Below are 18,335 nucleotides of genomic sequence, written 5' to 3'. Positions count from 1 at the left end.
ATATAAAGTGCACAATAAATGTAATGCATTTGAATCATCCTGAAACCTTCCCCCGACCCCAGTCCATGGTAAAATTGTCTTCCACGAAACCTGTCCCTGGTGTCAAAAAGGTTGGGGACCACTGAGTTAGATAAATGACCTTTTCAAAAGTTAAGCCAGATTATGTCACTACCTTGCTTTTAAATCCTTCAACAGCTTCTTACTGTTTTTAGAATAAAGTTCAAAACTCTTACCATGGCCTAGAATAGCAGTTCTTAAAACATTTTGGTTTCAGGATCCCTTTATAGTAACTCTTCAGAGTTACTCTTCAGAATTACTGAGGACCTCAAAGAACTTTTGTTTATGTGGTTTAAATCTATCAGTATTTACCGTATTAGAAATTAAAGCCAGGAAATTTAAAAACCATTATGTTACTATATATTTCACATATAACATAAAAACATGTTACATGTTTTACACTTAACATAAATTATACGTAACATAATTTTAAAAATGAAAATATTTTTCCAGATTTAAAAAAAACACAATGAGAAGAGTGGTATCATTTTAGATTTTTGTAAATTTCTTTAATATCTGGTTAAATAGAAAATAACTGGATATGCATATCTAGTTCTGCATTCAATCTGTTGTGACAACACAAGTGATACAGCTTTTGAAATATGCTATTGCATGCTCATGACAATGAGTATGAAAAAGGCAAATAATGTCTTGGAATTATAAAATAATCCTGACCTCACAGACCTGCTGCACTCAAAAAATTTCACTGAGTGAATAAATGATTCATAGATTTATATAAATGTTTATCTGCAAGGATGTTCATGGCTTAAATTCATTCATTCAAGAAATACTGACAGCTCCCAGCGTGAGCAATGCAGAAGACGGTTATTTCTGCATTTCAATTGAGGTACTGTGGTCATCTCACTGGGGAGTGTCAGAAAGTGGGTGCAGGACAGTGGGTGCAGCGCACTGAGTGTGAGCCAAAGCAGGGTGAGGCATTGCCTCACCTGGGAAATGCAAGGTGTCAGGGAATTCCCTTTCCTAGTCAAAAGAAAGCGGTGACAGCCGGCATCTGGAAAATCGGGTCACTCCCACTCTAACACTGCACTTTTCCAATGGTCTTAGCAAACAGCACACCAGGAGATTATATCCCGCGCCTGGCTCGGAAGGTCCTATGCCCACGGAGCCTCACTCATTGCTAGCACAGCAGTCTGAGATCGAACTGCAAGGCAGCAGCGAGACTGGGGGAGGGGCGCCCGCCATTGCCGAGGCTTGAGTAGGTAAACAAAGTGGCCAGGAAGCTCCAACTGGGTGAAGCCCACCACAGCTCAAGGAGGCCTGCCTGCCTGCCTCTGTAGACTCCACGTCTGGGGGCAGGGCATAGTCAAACAAAAGGCAGCAGAAACCTCTGCAGACTTAAATGTCCCTGTCTGACAGCTTTGAAGAGAGTAGTGGTTCTTCCAGCATGCAGCAGGAGATCTGAGAATGGACAGACTGCCTCCTCAAGTGGGTCCCTGACCCCCGAGGAGCCTAACTAGGAGGCACTCCCCAGTAGGGGCAGACTGACACCTCACAAGGCCGGGTACTCCTCTGAGACAAAACTTCCAGAGGAACGATCAGGCAGCAACATTTGCTATTCACCAATATCCGCTGTTCTGCAGCCACTGCTGCTGATACCCAGGCAAACAGGGTCTGGAGCGGACCTCCAGTAAACTCCTACAGACCTGCAGCTGAAGGTCCTGACTGTTAGAAGGAAAACTAACAAACAGAAAGAACACCCACACCAAAACCCCATCTGTACATCACCATCATCAAAGATCAAAGGTAGATAAAACCACAAAGATGGGGAAAAAACAGAGCAGAAAAAGTGGAAACTCTAAAAAGCAGAGCACCTCTCCTCCTCCAAAGGAACACAGCTCCTCACCGGCAATGGAACAAAGCTGGATGGAGAATGACTTTGACAAGTTGAGAGAAGAAGGCTTCAGACGATCAAACTACTTTGAGCTAAAGGAGGAAGTGCGAACCCATGGCAAAGAAGTTAGAAACCTTGAAAAAATTAGATGAATGGCTAACTAGAATAACCAATGCAGAGAAGTCCTTAAAGGACCTGATGGAGCTGAAAACCATGGCACGAGAACTACGTGACGAATGCACAAGCCTCAGTAGCCAATTCGATCAACTGGAAGAAAGGGTATCAGTGATGGAAGATCAAATGAATGAAATGAAGCGAGGAGAAGTTTAGAGAAAAAAGAATAAAAAGAAACAAACAAAGCCTCCAAGAAATATGGGACTATGTGAAAAGACCAAATCTACGTCTGATTGGTGTACCTGAAAGTGATGGGGAGAAGGGAACCACATTGGAAAACACTCTGCAGGATATTATCCAGGAGAACTTCCCCAAACTAGCAAGGCAGGCCAAAATTCAGATTCAGGAAATACGGAGAACGCCACAAAGATACTCCTCGAGAAGAGCAACCCCAAGACACATAATTGTCAGATTCACCAAAGTTGAAACGAAGGAAAAAATGTTAAGGGCAGCCAGAGAGAAAGGTCAGGTTACCCACAGAGGGAAGTCCATCATACTAACAGCTGATCTCTCGACAGAAACTCTACAAGCCAGGAGAGAGTGGGGGCCAATATTCAACATTCTTAAAGAAAAGAATTTTCAACCCAGAATTTCATATCCAGCCAAACTAAGCTTCATAAGTGAAGGAGAAATAAAATCCTTTACAGACAAGCAAATGCTGAGAGATTCTGTCACCACCAGGCCTGCCCTAAAAGAGCTTCTGAAGGAAGCAGTAAACATGGAAAGGAACAACCGGTACCAGCCACTGCAAAATCATGCCAAATTGTAAAGACCATCGAGGCTAGAAGAAACTGCATCAACTAACGAGCAAAATAACCACCTAACATCATAATGACAGGATCAAATTCATACATAACAATATTAACCTTAAATGTAAATGGGCTAAATGCTCCAATTAAAAGACACAGACTGGCAAATTGGGTAAAGAGTCAAGACCCATCAGTATGCTGTATTCAGGAAACCCATCTCACATGCAGTGACACACATAAGCTGAAAATAAAGGGATGGAGGAAGATCTACCAAGCAAATGGAAAACAAAAAAAGGCAGGGATTGCAATCCTAGTCTCTGATAAAACAGACTTTAAACCAACAAAGATCAGAAGAGACAAAGAAGGCCATTACATAATGGTAAAGGGATCAATTCAACAAGAAGAGCTAACTATCCTAAATATATATGCACCTAAAACAGGAGCACCCAGATTCATAAAGCAAGTCGTTAGAGACCTAGAAAGAGAGTTAGACTCCCACACAATAATAATGGGAGACTTTAACACCCCACTGTCAACATTAGACAGATCAACGAGACAGAAAGTTAACAAGGATATCCAGGAATTGAACTCAGCTCTGCACCAAGTGGACCTAATAGACATCTACAGAACTCTCCACCCCAAATCAACAGAATATACATTCTTCTCAGCACCACACTGCACTTATTCCAAAAATGATCACATAGTTGGAAATGAAGCACTCCTCGGCAAATGTAAAAGAACAGAAATTATAACAAACTGTCTCTCAGACCACAGTGCAATCAAACTAGAACTCATGATTAAGAAACTCACTCAAAACTGCTCAACTACATGGAAACTAAACACCCTGCTCCTGAATGACTACTGGGTACATAACGAAATGAAGGCAGAAATAAAGATGTTCTTTGAAACCAACGAGAACAAAGACACAACATACCAGAATCTCTGGGACACATTCAAAGCAGTGTGTACAGGGAAATTTATAGCACTAAATGGCCACAAGAGAAAGCAGGAAAGATCTAAAATTGACACCCTAACATCACAATTAAAAGAACTAGAAAAGCAAGAGCAAACACATTCAAAAGCTAGCAGAAGGCAAGAAATAACTAAGATAAGAGCAGAACTGAAGGAAATAGAGACACAAAAAACCCTTCAAAAAATCAATGAATCCAGGAGCTGGTTTTTTGAAAGGATCAACAAAATTGATAGACCGCTAGCAAGACTAATAAAGAAAAGAGAGAAGAATCAAACAGACGCAATAAAAAATGATAAAGGGGACATCACCACCAATCCCACAGAAATACAAACTACCATCAGAGAATACTATAAACACCTCTATGCAAATAAACTAGAAAATCTAGAAGAAATGGATAAATTCCTCGACACATACACCCTCCCAAGACTAAATCAGGAAGAAGTTGAATCTCTGAATAGAACAATAACATGCTCTGAAACTGAGGCAATAATTAATAGCTCACCAACCAAAAAAAGTCCAGGACCAGACAGATTCACAGCCGAATTCTACCAGAGGTATAAGGAGGAGCTGGTACCATTCCTTCTGAAACTATTCCAATCAATAGAAAAACAGGGAATCCTCCCTAACTCATTTTAAGAGGCCAGCATCATCCTGATACCAAAGCCTGGCAGAGACACAACCAAAAAAGAGAATTTTAGACCAATATCCCTGATGAACGTCGATGCAAAAATCCTCAATAAAATACTGGCAAACAGAATTCAGCAGCACATCAAAACGCTTATCCATCATCATCAAGTGGGCTTCATCCCTGGGATGCAAGGCTGGTTCAACATACGCAAATCAATAAACGTAATCTAGCATATAAACAGAACCAGTGACAAAAACCACATGATTATCTCAATAGATGCAGAAAAGGCCTTTGACAAAATTCAACAACCCTTCATGCTAAAAACTCTCAATAAATTAGGTATTGATGGGACGTATCTCAAAATAATAAGGGCTATCTATGACAAACCCACAGCCAATATCATACTGAATGGGCAAAAACTGGAAGCATTCCCTTTGAAAACTGGCACAAGACAGGGATGCCCTCTCTCACCACTCCTATTCAACATAGTGTTGGAAGTTCTGGCCAGGGCAATCAGGCAGGAGAAGGAAATAAAGGGTATTCAATTAGGAAAAGAGGAAGTCAAATTGTCCCTGTTTGCAGATGACATGATTGTATATCTAGCAAACCCCATCATCTCAGCCCAAAATCTCCTTAAGCTGATAAGCAACTTCAGCAAAGTCTCAGGATACAAAATCAATGTGCAAAAATCACAAGCATTCTTATACACCAATAACAGACAAACAGAGAGCCAAATCATGAGTGAATTCCCATTCACAATTGCTTCAAAGAGAATAAAATATCTAGGAATACAACTTACAAGGGATGTGAAGGACCTCTTCAAGGAGAACTACAAACCACTGCTCAATGAAATAAAAGAGGATACAAACAAATGGAAGAACATTCCATGCTCATGGGTAGGAAGAATCAATATCGTGAAAATGGCCATACTACCCAAGGTAATTTATAGATTCAATGCCATCCCCATCAAGCTACCAATGACTTTCTTCACAGAATTGGAAAAAAGTACTTTAAAGTTCATATGGAATCAAAAAAGAGCCCGCATCGCCAAGTCAATCCTGAGCCAAAAGAACAAAGCTGGAGGCATCACACTACCTGACTTCAAACTATACTACAAACAGTAACCAAAACAGCATGGTACTGGTATCAAAACAGAGATATGGACCAATGTAACAGAACGGAGCCCTCAGAAATAATGCCACACATCTACAACTATCTGATCTTTGACAAACCTGAGAAAAACAAGAAATGGGGAAAGGATTCCTTATTTAATAAATGGTGCTGGGAAAACTGGCTAGCCATATGTAGAAAGATGAAACTGGATCCCTTCCTTACACCTTATACAAAAATTAATTCAAGATGAATTAAAGACTTAAATGTTAGACCTAAAACCATAAAAACCCTAGAAGAAAACCTAGGCAATACCATTCAGGACATAGGCATGGGCAAGGACTTCATGTCGAAAACACCAAAAGCAATGGCAACAAAAGCCAAAATTGACAAATGGGATCTAATTAAACTAAAGAGCTTCTGCACAGAAAAGAAACTACCATCAGAGTGAACAGGCAACCTACAGAATGGGAGAAAATTTTTGCAATCTACTCATCTGACAAAGGGTTAATATCCAGAATCTACAAAGAACTCAAGCAAATTTATAAGAAAAAAACAAACAGCCCCATCAAAAAGTGGGCAAAGGATATGAACAGACACTTCTCAAAAGAAGACATGTATGCAGTCAAAAAAAAACATGAAAAGATGCTCATCATCACTGGCCATCAAAGAAATGCAAATCAAAACCACAGTGAGATACCATCTCACACCAGTTAGAATGGCAATCATTAAAAAGTCAGGAAACAACAGGTGCTGGAGAGGATGTGGAGAAATAGGAACACTTTTACACTGTTGGTGGGAGTGTAAACTAGTTCAACCCTTGTGGAAGTCAGTGTGGTGATTCCTCAGGGATCTAGAACTAGAAATACCATTTGACCCGGCCATCCCATTACTGGGTATATACCCAAAGGACTATAAATCATGCTGCTATAAAGACACATGCACACGTATGTTTATTGCGGCACTATTCACAATAGCAAAGACTTGGAACCAAGCCAAATGTCCAACAATGACAGACTGGATTAAGAAAATGTGGCACATATACACCATGGAATACTATGCAGCCATAAAAAATGATGAGTTCATGTCCTTTGTAGGGACATGGATGAAGCTGGAAACCATCATTCTCAGCAAACTACCGCAAGGATAAAAAACCAAACACCGCATGTTCTCACTCATAGGTGGGAATTGAACAATGAGAACACTTGGACACAGGAAGGGGAACATCACACCCCAGGGCCTGTTGTAGGGTGGAAGGAGGAGGGAGGGATAGCATTAGGAGATATACCTAATGTAAATGACGAGTTAATGGGTGTAGCACACCAACATGGCACATGTATACATATGTGACAAACCTGCATGTTGTGCACATGCACTCTAAAACTTAAAGTATAATTTAAAAAAAGAAAAAAGAAATACTTATTGAGTATCAACTACGTGTTAGGCAGTGTTCTAAGGACAGCAAACAAGACAAAAATCTCGCCCTAATTGGGAGAGGGGGAACAGAAAACAAGCTAAGTAAAATATAGTATACTAGATGATGGTACGTGCTACAGAGAAAAATAAAGCGGGAAAGAAAGATACAGAATGCTGGGAGGTAGGGTAGAATGGGTATCAACTTAAAATAAGGTAGGTAGAGTAGACCTTACTGAGACAACTAGGGGAGAAAAACATGAAGATGGTAAGGGAATAAGCTGTCTAAATATCTGGGGGAAAAGCAATAGGAGGGAACAAGATGAACAAGTGCAAGGACCCTGAAATGGTTATGTACCCAGCATGTCTGATGAACTGAGAGGAGGCCAGCGTGTTACTGAAGCAATGAAAGCAAGTTAGATTAGTAATAAGAGATGAGGGGAGAGAGAGGTAATAAAGGGCCAGATGGCATAGGGCCTTGTAAGCCATTCCAAGGATTTTGGCTTTTATGTTTAATTCAGTGAGAGGCCACTGAAGGTTTGTGAGCAGAGGAATAGCTTGACTTCACTTATGGGTTAAGAGGATCACTCTGGCTGCTAGGTTGAAAATAGAAGGAGTGATCAACTGTGCCACATGCTGCTGATAGGTCAGGTATGGTAAAGACTAAGAAATAGTCACTGGATTTAGCAAAGTGGAAGTCACTGGTTTTCCTGATAAGAACAGGAAGAATGGTGGAAGTGAACATTTGAGATCAAGTGCGTTCAAGAGATTATGGGAAAGAAGGAATTAGAGTATAAAGAACTCTTTTATGGGATTTTGTTGTAAAAAGGAGGAAAGAAATGGGGCATTACATAAATGGGCAAGGAGCTAGAGGATAGCAGTATAACTGTATCCTGATGGAAATCTACACAGAAGAGAGAGAAAACTGATAATGCAAAAACAAAAAAACAAAAACAGGGGTGGGGGGTTTAAATATGGAGTAAGATCCTTGAGCAGGATGAGATATAGTACACAAGCAGAGGGGAGGGCCTTAACCAGAAGACGAGATAGTTCATCCACACTAATACAAAGCAAAGTGAACTATAAGAGCACAGATGCAGGTAAGTCAGTAGATATGGTAGTGAGAATTTATGGAAGTTCTTTTTTAATGGCTCCTGTTTCATCAGTTAAACGGGAAGGAAGGTCACCAGCACAGAATTATGATGAGGATCGAGATATCTAAATTTTGAGGAGAGAAGAGAAAATATGAAAAAGTCATCTAACTGGTAGAGTTCATGGGATAGGGAAATGTAGTGTCACTGCTGAGATTAGTGGTTATAAACATGGAGTGAGCATGGTTGTGTATTTTTTTCCAGCCATATTTAGCTGCATGGGTGGAGGTATGGAAGAGTAGAATTTATTTAAATATCTGCTTTCTGAAAGTCTACTATATACCAGGGACACCGCAATAAACAAGCCAAGTTACAGTCTTTGCCTTTATGGAGTTTACAACGTAGTTTACATATTGCAAAATAGAAACAAGCTATATATCTTAACAGTGGGATGGCTACAAGTATAGTATACTGCAGGCATATTATATGATACTAGCTAGTCATTAGAAATTATGTTAAAAAGAATATGGATATGAGAAAATATTAATAATAAAGTAGGTTATAAAACTATGTAGAGCATGGTCCCATTTTTGTTTTAAAATTGTATCTCTACCTACAGGAAAAAGATATTAAAAGCATGAGAATGAAAACAGGGATTATCTTGAGGATAATATTATAGATGACAAAGATTTTCTTTTGTTTGCATTATCAGTTTTCCCTATTTTCTGTACAGGTTCCATCAGGATATAAATATGCTGCTATCTCTCCAAACCTTAACCATCCCTCTAATGCCCCATTTCTCTCCTCTTTACGGCAAAATTCATGAAAGTGTTGTCTATACTCTAATTCCTCCTTCCCATTATCTCTTGAACCCACTTGAATCAGATGTTCACTTCCACTATTCTTCCTGTTATTGTCAGGAAAACCAATCACTTGTTTTTGTAAAAATTAATAAAATGTATTATTACTTTGTAATAAGAAAAAGTTACAGTTAAAATTTATTTGTATGCTCTCTGTGGTCATGGTATTATTGGTACACTCTCTGAATTGGAATACCATCTACACACTTACAAACTTCTTCAGTGATTTAATTATTACTTAGCTGCTCCAAGGAAAAACTCATCAAACCAACTAAAATCATGATTACTTATAAGTAGCTCTTTACAATTACAAGCATGATAGGCTTACCTACAACTTCCCGATCCATTTCTTGTTCGCTGTGTTCCTCAGATCACCATGCCTAATTTGGAGCTTTTGTGTTCAGATGCTGTGGGCTGAAGTGTTCTACTGTTTAATGTGAAATGTTGAGATTTTTGATCTTTCAATTTAGGGAATGTCTACCTAGAAATCAATTAGAGCAAGGACATGAACATAAGAACCATGACTCCAATTACAGAATCGACTGGCAAGTGGGGAACAGAAAGACAGGAGGCCAACCAGACTGTCCTCTAATTAGATTATCTATTCTGCCTTCCAAGAGTAGTAGAGAAAAGGATCAGTCTTTAAAAAAGATATCAAGAATTTTCAACTCTGAATTGTTTGTACGCGTCTAAGCAACTTGATAAAGGATAGGTATTTGAGTGAAACAAAGAAAAGACAATTATCTTAAATTATTATCTAATCCAATTGTAGTGTTCAGGGACCCAAATGTAAGTTGTTCTTCTCTTACTCATTTTTTGTATGCCTAGCATACAATAGGCACTTAAGAAATATTCAATCATGAACATAATTATTTGGATTATGACTCATTAATATAAAGCCCGTTCAGTTTTAAATTATTATTAATAATTATCTTAAGTCTACTATAATACACTTACTATTATAATTATGATGCCTTAATAAACCACATCACCATGTCTCTATAAAATCTTTACTCTGTTAGTCTTCTTTGTGTGTTAAAATGGAATTGATATTAAAGCATGAGTATAAGCTCAAACATTTTTTCTCAATAATCTCAGAATAGAATATAGGAACCTAAACCTTAGTCTTTGCAGACATTCTGTTTTAAAATATATTACAAAGAATAAATGGAATTGAATGTCAAGAATGAGTAAGTGAAAGCTTTTACTCATGTGCTTTACAACTTATATCAGCTAATTTTTCTAGATTTAAATTGATTGAATTTTTTTTTTGTTTCATTTCAAATGACCACACCAGAAAAGGGTTGTTTGTCATGATTATTTATGTTTTTCCCTTCTGTTTATCTTAAAGGAAATGTTCAAATTTAATAAATATGAAGTTGTTATAAACAGCAGCAGAAACTATTCTAATGAATTAAAATAGGTTATATGTTTGAAATCTTTTTAATAGATGAAACATTAGGGTAAAATAAAAATACCCAGCTGAATTAAAAATAAACAAAATTACATAATAGAGTTAAAATGTAAAAAAATTCAAGCATGCTTAAAATCGAATCTATGAAAGCATAAAAACACATAACCTAAATACTTCAAATATTTAAAAAATCTTATAAAAAAGAGTTTATTCCACCTCCATATCCTGTTTCCAAATAAATATTAAAAACCTATAAGCAATATACATAAATTACAAAATAATATACAAAGTTTAAAGACTCAGATTCTCAAACAAGGAAAGGCAGAAAGTACCCATAATCCTCCTAAATGATTCTTTACCATACCTTTAAAATGGTAGAGAATCATGGAAGCTCCCTTCCATTTGGCCTGTTTTTCTCTGTTCTGACTCTTATAGGATTCTAAACCATCACCCAATACTTTGAGACTGGATTCAAAAACAGCTACTCCTCTTTATAAGTTTAAGCAGAACCTTGAGCCTTCACAATCCTTACTTAAAACTGTTTCCCATGACCTCCTTCATCTTTTAACTGTATTATGTTTGTGTTCTTCTGCTCTTTTGAAGGTAACGATCATGGTATAATTTAACTTTATAGACTATGATTTCTTTTATCCTTTGTATCTGCACAAAACTTTGCATATAGTAAAAGTTAAGTAAGCATAAAAACAAAACAAAACAAAACAAAAACAAACAGGCCAGGTGTGGTGGTTCACGCCTGTAATCCAGCACTTTGGGAGGCCGAGGCAGGTGAATCGCTTGAGCCCAGGAGTTTGAGACCGGCCTGGGTGACAGAAAGACACCCTATCTCAAAAGAAAAATAAACTACTTGCAAGAAAAGTAAATATAGTTGGCTTTCTTGATTTTTGGCATTTTCAAGTACCTGGAATAGGGCCCAGAGTAGGGAAAAAATGCTGATAAGGACCATATTAGACACATTGTGACCGGTTAGCTCTGTATAGAAGAATTCTTCTAGCTGGTTAGAGAAAGCAATGAAAGGCCTGTCTTTGCCTATGAAATATGAGATGCAACAGAGGAAAAAGAGACTGGAAAGTTAAAAAACAGCAAAGAGTAAAGAGGACAAATGGGTAAGAGGCCAGCAGAGCCTAATGGTAATTAGAAGGAATGGGGTAGCAACAGTAGCAGGCAGCAGAAATTAGAAGCTATGACAGAGGTGGCAACTTGTAGACATTTTAGACCACAGAGAATAGCCAGCCATAAAGAGGACTGGGCTGCATGCCAACCAGTAGGTTTTAGCAATCGCAAGAGAGAAAGAGAAGCTTCAGCCTTATGTCTCACACCAGCTATAAATACCCATGGTATAGTAAAATGATTTAAGAAGGAAGCAATGAAGTATGGAATATATTTTTAAAAAAGTATTTTATAGAAAAACAGTTAATAAAAGGCAGAATGTAACTGTTCAGCTAACTGAAATGAACACTTATCTAGAATGTTTAACCTTCCAGTGCTAGAGAGTTGAGACTTCACTGCTGTAAAGAAAGAAAAAGGAGCAAACATTCACTGAATACCCATTGTGTGCTGGAAATTTTACAAACATCATTTCTTTTAATTCTCACAACAACCCTATTATGTAAACACTATTATTCCCATTTTCAAAATGAGTAAAATGATGCTCAGAGACATTATATAACTTGCCCAAGGTCCCAGGCCCTTCTAACAACACAATCCATATTTTCTCAACTATGTTACCAGAAAAGAGAAAGGAGAATCAACACAGATAATACAAATAAAAAGAAATGCAGTTAAAATTTTTTATTCTTTTCAGGTTAAAGACAATAGGTGGCCTAAGTTATAGTATCACATACAGCATGCTTGTGTAATTCCTGTTACCAAAATCTCAAAACTGACATATCATCAGAGAGTGAATAATCTTACTCTTCAACACTATACACTCTTCTTTACCTCTGCCTCAGTTGATTGCTATACTTTTTCAAGTTATACATATTTTGAGAAGCTGGAGCTTAGTCTCTCTACATTTGTATTAATTTACTGAGCTGGTCTAGCATTCAAAGTTAGGTAAATAAGAACAAAGCCAAACTCTTTGAAGGGTGTCTTGCTTACTGCATACTGTTTCTATAACACTATTCAGTAAAAACGCAATATACCTTAAACCACTCTATTCTAAATCCCCTGATGGTGAATGACCAGAAGTACAAAAGAGAAATCCAGGAAATAATTATTTTCATTTATATTCTCATTCATCTTTCACTTTTACAGTGAAAATTTACATAGTCTGTTAGGCCCACAAAACAGTTCCTCCTCTACAGAAGGTGCTATGAAATAGGCACTTTCATTAGTTGTTAGGAGCATACATTAGTATAAATCATTTAGAAAATGAAAAGATTTATAAATCTTTTAGAAAAAATAAAATCATTTCCTTTCACTTAGCATTTCTAGAAAGGTATCCTAGAAATACTTCAAATATTTAAAAAACCTTACAAAAAAGTTTATTCCAGTATTATCTAGAATAGCAAGGAATTAGAAACAATCTAAGTGTCCAACAACACAGGGAAAGTTGAGTCGATTATTATGCAGCAATTTCAAATGATGGTCATAAAATATTTATAACTTAGAACATCATTACAATATTATTAATGTAAAATGGAATTATAAAAAATGTTTTTATACTAAGATCTAAACTATATAAAGCAAGCAAATAAACCAAAAAACACTGTATATTTAAAAATGTTTTAAAAACCTACCACAATGTAAACAGTAGGTCTATGTGGTTTTTTTTAACTTTTCTGTATATTCTGATATTTCTATTATGAACAAGTGCTATCTTTGTAATGAAAAATTTTAAAATCTTGAAATTTTAAAGTTACATTGTTTTACAATGTAGCAAAACCTAGCCTGTAGCAGCTCCCTGAAAACCAGCAGCAAGTGCTGGAGATCTGAAATTCTGAAGCTAAAATTTTAGAAATCCCATCCAGCTTGAGAGATATGGTAAGCATACTGGATGAGGGATATAGGTAGCAAGTGTTGACCGGCTAGATCGGTTAGATCTAACATGATGGAATTTAACAGACATAGAGAAAAGATCCTGTACCAAGGACCAAGTAGTCACAAACTACATCGTGGAGTAATCTTAGGAGAAACATAAATAGAAGATTTAGGGGCTTTAGTAGAGTGTGAGCTCAGTGAATTTTGATGTAGCTACTCAAAAGCAAATTAAATTTTAGAAATATATTAATAGGTAGATACTGTTAGAATGAGGAAAGTGATAGTGCTTGTGGTAGGCAGAAATCCAAAGTAAGCCCCAACGACCCAGGCCCTTGTATAATTCCCTTGCCTTGAGTGACGGTGGGACCAGTGAGTGTGATGGGAAACCACTTTCATGATGGAGGGCAGAGATGGAATGGAGAGAGCTGGCCTCAAAGAAACAAACAGCCATGTTGACCATTTTGTGAACTGCCTAAGGAGAGGGATGGTGTCTAGGAATGAGGGCCTCAAGTAACTAAGAGGACTGCAAACTCTAGATGAGAATGAAGGAAGACTTATGAAGCCTTGAGCAGAGGACCCAGATAAGCCATGCCATAATGCTTGACCCATGGAGACTGTGAGAAAACAAATGTGTGTTAAGATGCTAAATTTGTGGTAATTTATTATGCAGCAATAGAAAACTGATACAGGCTGGGCATGGTGGCTCATGCCTGTAATCCCAGTACTTTGGGAGGCCAAGGCAGGAGAATCACTTGAGCCTGGGCAACATGGCAAAACCCCATCTACAAAAAATACAAAAATTAGCCAGGCATAGTGGTGTGCACCATAGTCCAAGCTACCTGGGAGGCTGAGGTGTGAGGATTGCTTGAGCCTAGGAGGTTGAGGCTGCAGTGAGCTGTGACTGTGCCACTGCACTCCACCCAGGGTGACAGAGTGAGACCTTGTCTCAAAAACAAAAAACAAAACAAAACAAAACAAAAATAATGAAAAACGAAAAAAATCCAAACCCAAACTAATACAGAGCTATTCTTTTCTAGGGTCAGATAATTCCTGCAGTGTTAGTAGTAAAGAGCTGTGGGTGAAAAGTACCTTGAAAGATATACATAAAGAGCCTGAAATGGGCTTTGGCAGGATGGTAAAGTAACTTTAAATCATGTCATGTTAGGAATGAAAGACGAAATATCTGAAAACAATAAAACTGTTTGCTTCTATACAGCTACACATTTTAGAAGTAGGAAGAGTATGAGAAAATTATAGGGAGTCAAACACTTAATTTTTCAACAGAAAGTTTTTTTTTTTTTTTTTTTTTTTGAGACAGAGTCATGCTTTGTCGCCTAGGCTGGAGTAAAGTGGCGCGATCTTGGCTCACTGCAGCCTCCCCCTCCTGGTGGTTGAAGAAATTCTCCTGCCTCAGCCTCCCGAGTAGCAAGGATTAAAGGTGCCTGCCATCATGCCCAGCTAATTTAGTAGAAACAGGGTTTCACCATGTTGGCCCAGCTGGTAGAAAGATCTTTTCAAACTTAAAATGGCTACCTTAATGTTCCTTCAATTCCCTATCCTTGAAAATTTTCAAGCTTAGATGGATGACTGATTAGCAGGCACATATAAAGAGGTTCTAGGCCGGGTGCGGTGGCTCACGTCTGTAATCCCAGCACTTTGGGAGGCTGAGGCGGGTGGATCACGAGGTCTAGAGATCGAGACCATCCTGGCTAACACAGTGAAACCACATCTCTACTAAAAATACAAAAAACTAGCCGGGCGTGGTGGCGGGTGCCTGTAGCTACTTGGGAGGCTGAGGCAGGAGAATGGCCTGAACCTGGGAGGCAGAGCTTGCAGTGAGCCGAGATTGCGCCACTGCACCCTAGCCTGGGCGACACAGTGAGACCCCGTCTCAAAAAAAAAAAAGAGATTCTAAGCATTTCTAGATGGCCTGATTAATAATCTTGTCTCTCTCTTAGGCATTTCCATCTTTAAATACTGTATGTGTATAAAGAGGTACTTCTATTTTACAGCATAAATATTTGCAGTGCCTAGTGTACTGTAGGCAGCCAATAAATATTTGTTGAATGAATAAATGCACAAAAGAAAAATATAATGAAAGAAAAAATGAGAATATTAATATCCTATGATCTAATTGCCTTTTAATGCTCCTTTTGGGCAAATTAAAAATAAAACCTTTATGGCAATGAAAGTAGCAGCAGCTATCTGTGGGAGAAAGAAGTATGTCTTTTTGTAGCAAATAAATCAATATAGAGAAGTGACAAGAGCTCTGGACTGTGAGTTTTAGTCTTGGCACTACCACTTTTGGTCCAAAAAATGAACTGAAATGATCAATCCTGGGGTTCAGGCTGAGTTAGAAGGCATGTTGAGGCAGGAAGAAGTGTAGGATCAGGAGAACTGAGGAAATGGGAGCTATTAAGAGTATTAAGATCTAGAGAAGTTTCAGAATTTGAGGTTGTGACAGGAAGCAAGCTCAAAGATGTTAAGTGTTCAAGTAAGTTAAAATGGAGTATAAATGAATGTAGCCAGGGTTGAGGGGTTTTCACAGACCAAGATTGGTAGGTGTTAGTATGAATGCTGAAGTGTCTGAATAAGGATAGCTTTAGATGGAATGGAGAAGTAAATTGTAAGCCTGCCCCTCCATTAATTAAAAATCCAGTCCAAAAAGCTATCAATTTTTAAACAGTCTAAATCATTTTTTTGATATACAAATGTTCCTTATTTCTTGTCTGCTATATTCCATAGCCTTCTAAACCTTTGTTTTCTACTTATTCAACTGCTTTTACTAAGAACTTATGACAAACTTATTAGGCAACATATCGACAAATAAAATCCGAATAAGCTTTCTTTTTGCTCTTATAATTTTTTTTTCTCTCAGGTTAATAGGACAAAATATCATTAGGAATCAAAAATGTAATTGAATATTACCCTTTTCACTAAAAATGTTATTCACAGCATTTATAGGCAAAGGGGAATTTTTTTCCTGAGTTTTTTTTAACCCATTTTAGGATGTTGCAAGCGCAGTAACACTTGTTTAATATAACTTTGTATCCTTTATTTAACTTAATTTTTCTTGTAAAGTCAGCTTTTATTTACTTATTAAAAAAACAGAATGCTTCACGAATTTGCATATCAGGGGCCATGCTAATCTTCTCTTTATCGTTCCATTTTTTTAGTATAATAAAAAATATAAATAAAAATTTTTAATTTCTTTTTTTTTTTTTTGGAAACGTTGTCTCACTCTGTCGCCCAGGCTGGCTCACTGCGCTCTCGGCTCACTGCAAGCTCCGCATCCCAGGTTCATGCCATTCTCCTGCCTCAGCCTCCCGAGTAGCTGGGACTACAGGCGCCCGCCACCACGCCTGGCTAATTTTTTGTATTTTTAGTAGAGATGGGGTTTCACCATGTTAGCCAGGATGGTCTCAATCTCCTGACCTCGTGATCTGCCTGCCTTGGCCTCCCAAAATGCTGGGATTACAGGCGTGAGCCACCGTGCCTAGCCTTTTAATTTCTTTAGTATAAAAAACATAAATAAAATTTTTTTAGTATAATAAATTTTATGTGTTGCCAAAGCAACCACTAAAGTTAGCTTTTAAAAATGGATTTAATTTTTCCATTAAAGATGGGCTTTGTTAGATTCATATGACCTTGTTTATTAGTGGGCCTTTCTCTTTAATACTGTTTTATCCTGAAATAAATCACTTCCTATTCTTGTTAGCTTCTCTTTCTATCCTGCATAGAGTTTTATTAATGTTTCAAATCCTCTTCGGTTTTTCCTCTAAATGTCACTGTAAAACTGATTTTTTTTCCTCAAGTCTTGAAATCTTTAAGCTATCATAAAATCACGTAAATATTTTTTTTCTATTTGTATTCTAATTTCCTCCTCCTAACAACTGCATAATTTTGATGTAATCAACCAGGCTACACGCTACACAATAATAGTACAACTAAAGGTGTTTCAATCCTCTCCAGTGACTCTTTTTTTTTTTGAGCAGGGTCTTGCTCTGTCGCCCAGGCTGGAGTACAGTGGTGCGATCATTGCTCACCGCAGCCTCGATCTCCTGGGCTCAAGCCATCTCCCTGCCTCAGCCTCCAAAGTAGTTGGGACTATAAATGCAGGCCATTATGCCTGGCTAAATTTTTTTTACTTGTATTAATAGAAAAGATGAGGTCTCGCTATATTGCTCAGGCTGGTCTCCAACTTCTAAGCTCAAGTGATTCTTCCACCTTGGCCACCCAAAGTGCTTGGATTACAGGTGTGAGCCACCATGACTGGCCGACTCCTAATTGTGATTTCTTCCCAGCATTTCACTCAATGTGTTAAGAGACCCTAGCTCAGGTATTTGAGAAATCGATCTATATTTTCTATTGTTACCGAAACACAAATCCTTGGTCAATTCAACATCAATAACCAAAATTAATACAAGGGTATCTTCACTGGTATTCCTTCCTATTCCCTTTCTCCCGAGTAACAGTACACTGTTACTAATCACTGTAAAAAATTCCTTATACTCCTCATTTAAAACACACCCACACTCACCCAAATTCCTTACTCTGAGTATTTATGGCTTCCATAGTCTGCCCAAGCTGTTTCTGCTACCTATCCCTTTCCACACCTCAGCAGCCTTCAAATATCACCTAGCCCTTACAGTACAAGATAGGCCACAATTCATAACTGAAGATGTCTCCAACTACGGTGCCCCCTAGTAATCTCTCCCTTTTTTTCCTATTACCTCTTCCAATGCACTTGCAGATGATCTCTCATTATGGGATTTGGTTATAGTCTGGCTCATAATTGTTCTTTAATAATTTAACGAGTTTTCTACTGTCTCAGATAGTAAGCGATGTCAGGGCAGGAACCACAGTTGTACCTCTTGTGTCTCCTAATGTCTTGTTGCATCCAGGTCATGGAGTAAGTATTTAATAAAATATTTGAGTTAAATTTAATAATTCCAGGACTGTTATTTTTCCTATGTTTATATTGCTGATTTTATTCTTATGGTAATCTGTATGC

At 37.8% G+C, this 18,335-nt stretch overlaps 1 protein-coding gene and 1 pseudogene across 15 annotated transcripts in view; both read right to left on the bottom strand.

Moving 5' to 3' along the window:
- The window catches only part of ACBD6 (acyl-CoA binding domain containing 6), a 248,709-nt gene that overhangs the window by 71,707 nt on the left and 158,667 nt on the right, over positions 1–18,335 (bottom strand). The gene's annotated exons all lie outside the window — the stretch shown is intronic.
- LOC129023401 (U6 spliceosomal RNA) lies at positions 16,423–16,516 on the bottom strand (annotated as a pseudogene).

The sequence above is a fragment of the Pongo pygmaeus genome, chromosome 1 (assembly GCF_028885625.2).
Source record: "Pongo pygmaeus isolate AG05252 chromosome 1, NHGRI_mPonPyg2-v2.0_pri, whole genome shotgun sequence".
Classification (NCBI taxonomy): Eukaryota; Metazoa; Chordata; class Mammalia; order Primates; family Hominidae; genus Pongo; species Pongo pygmaeus.
This window is presented reverse-complemented; position numbering and strand designations above follow the sequence as displayed.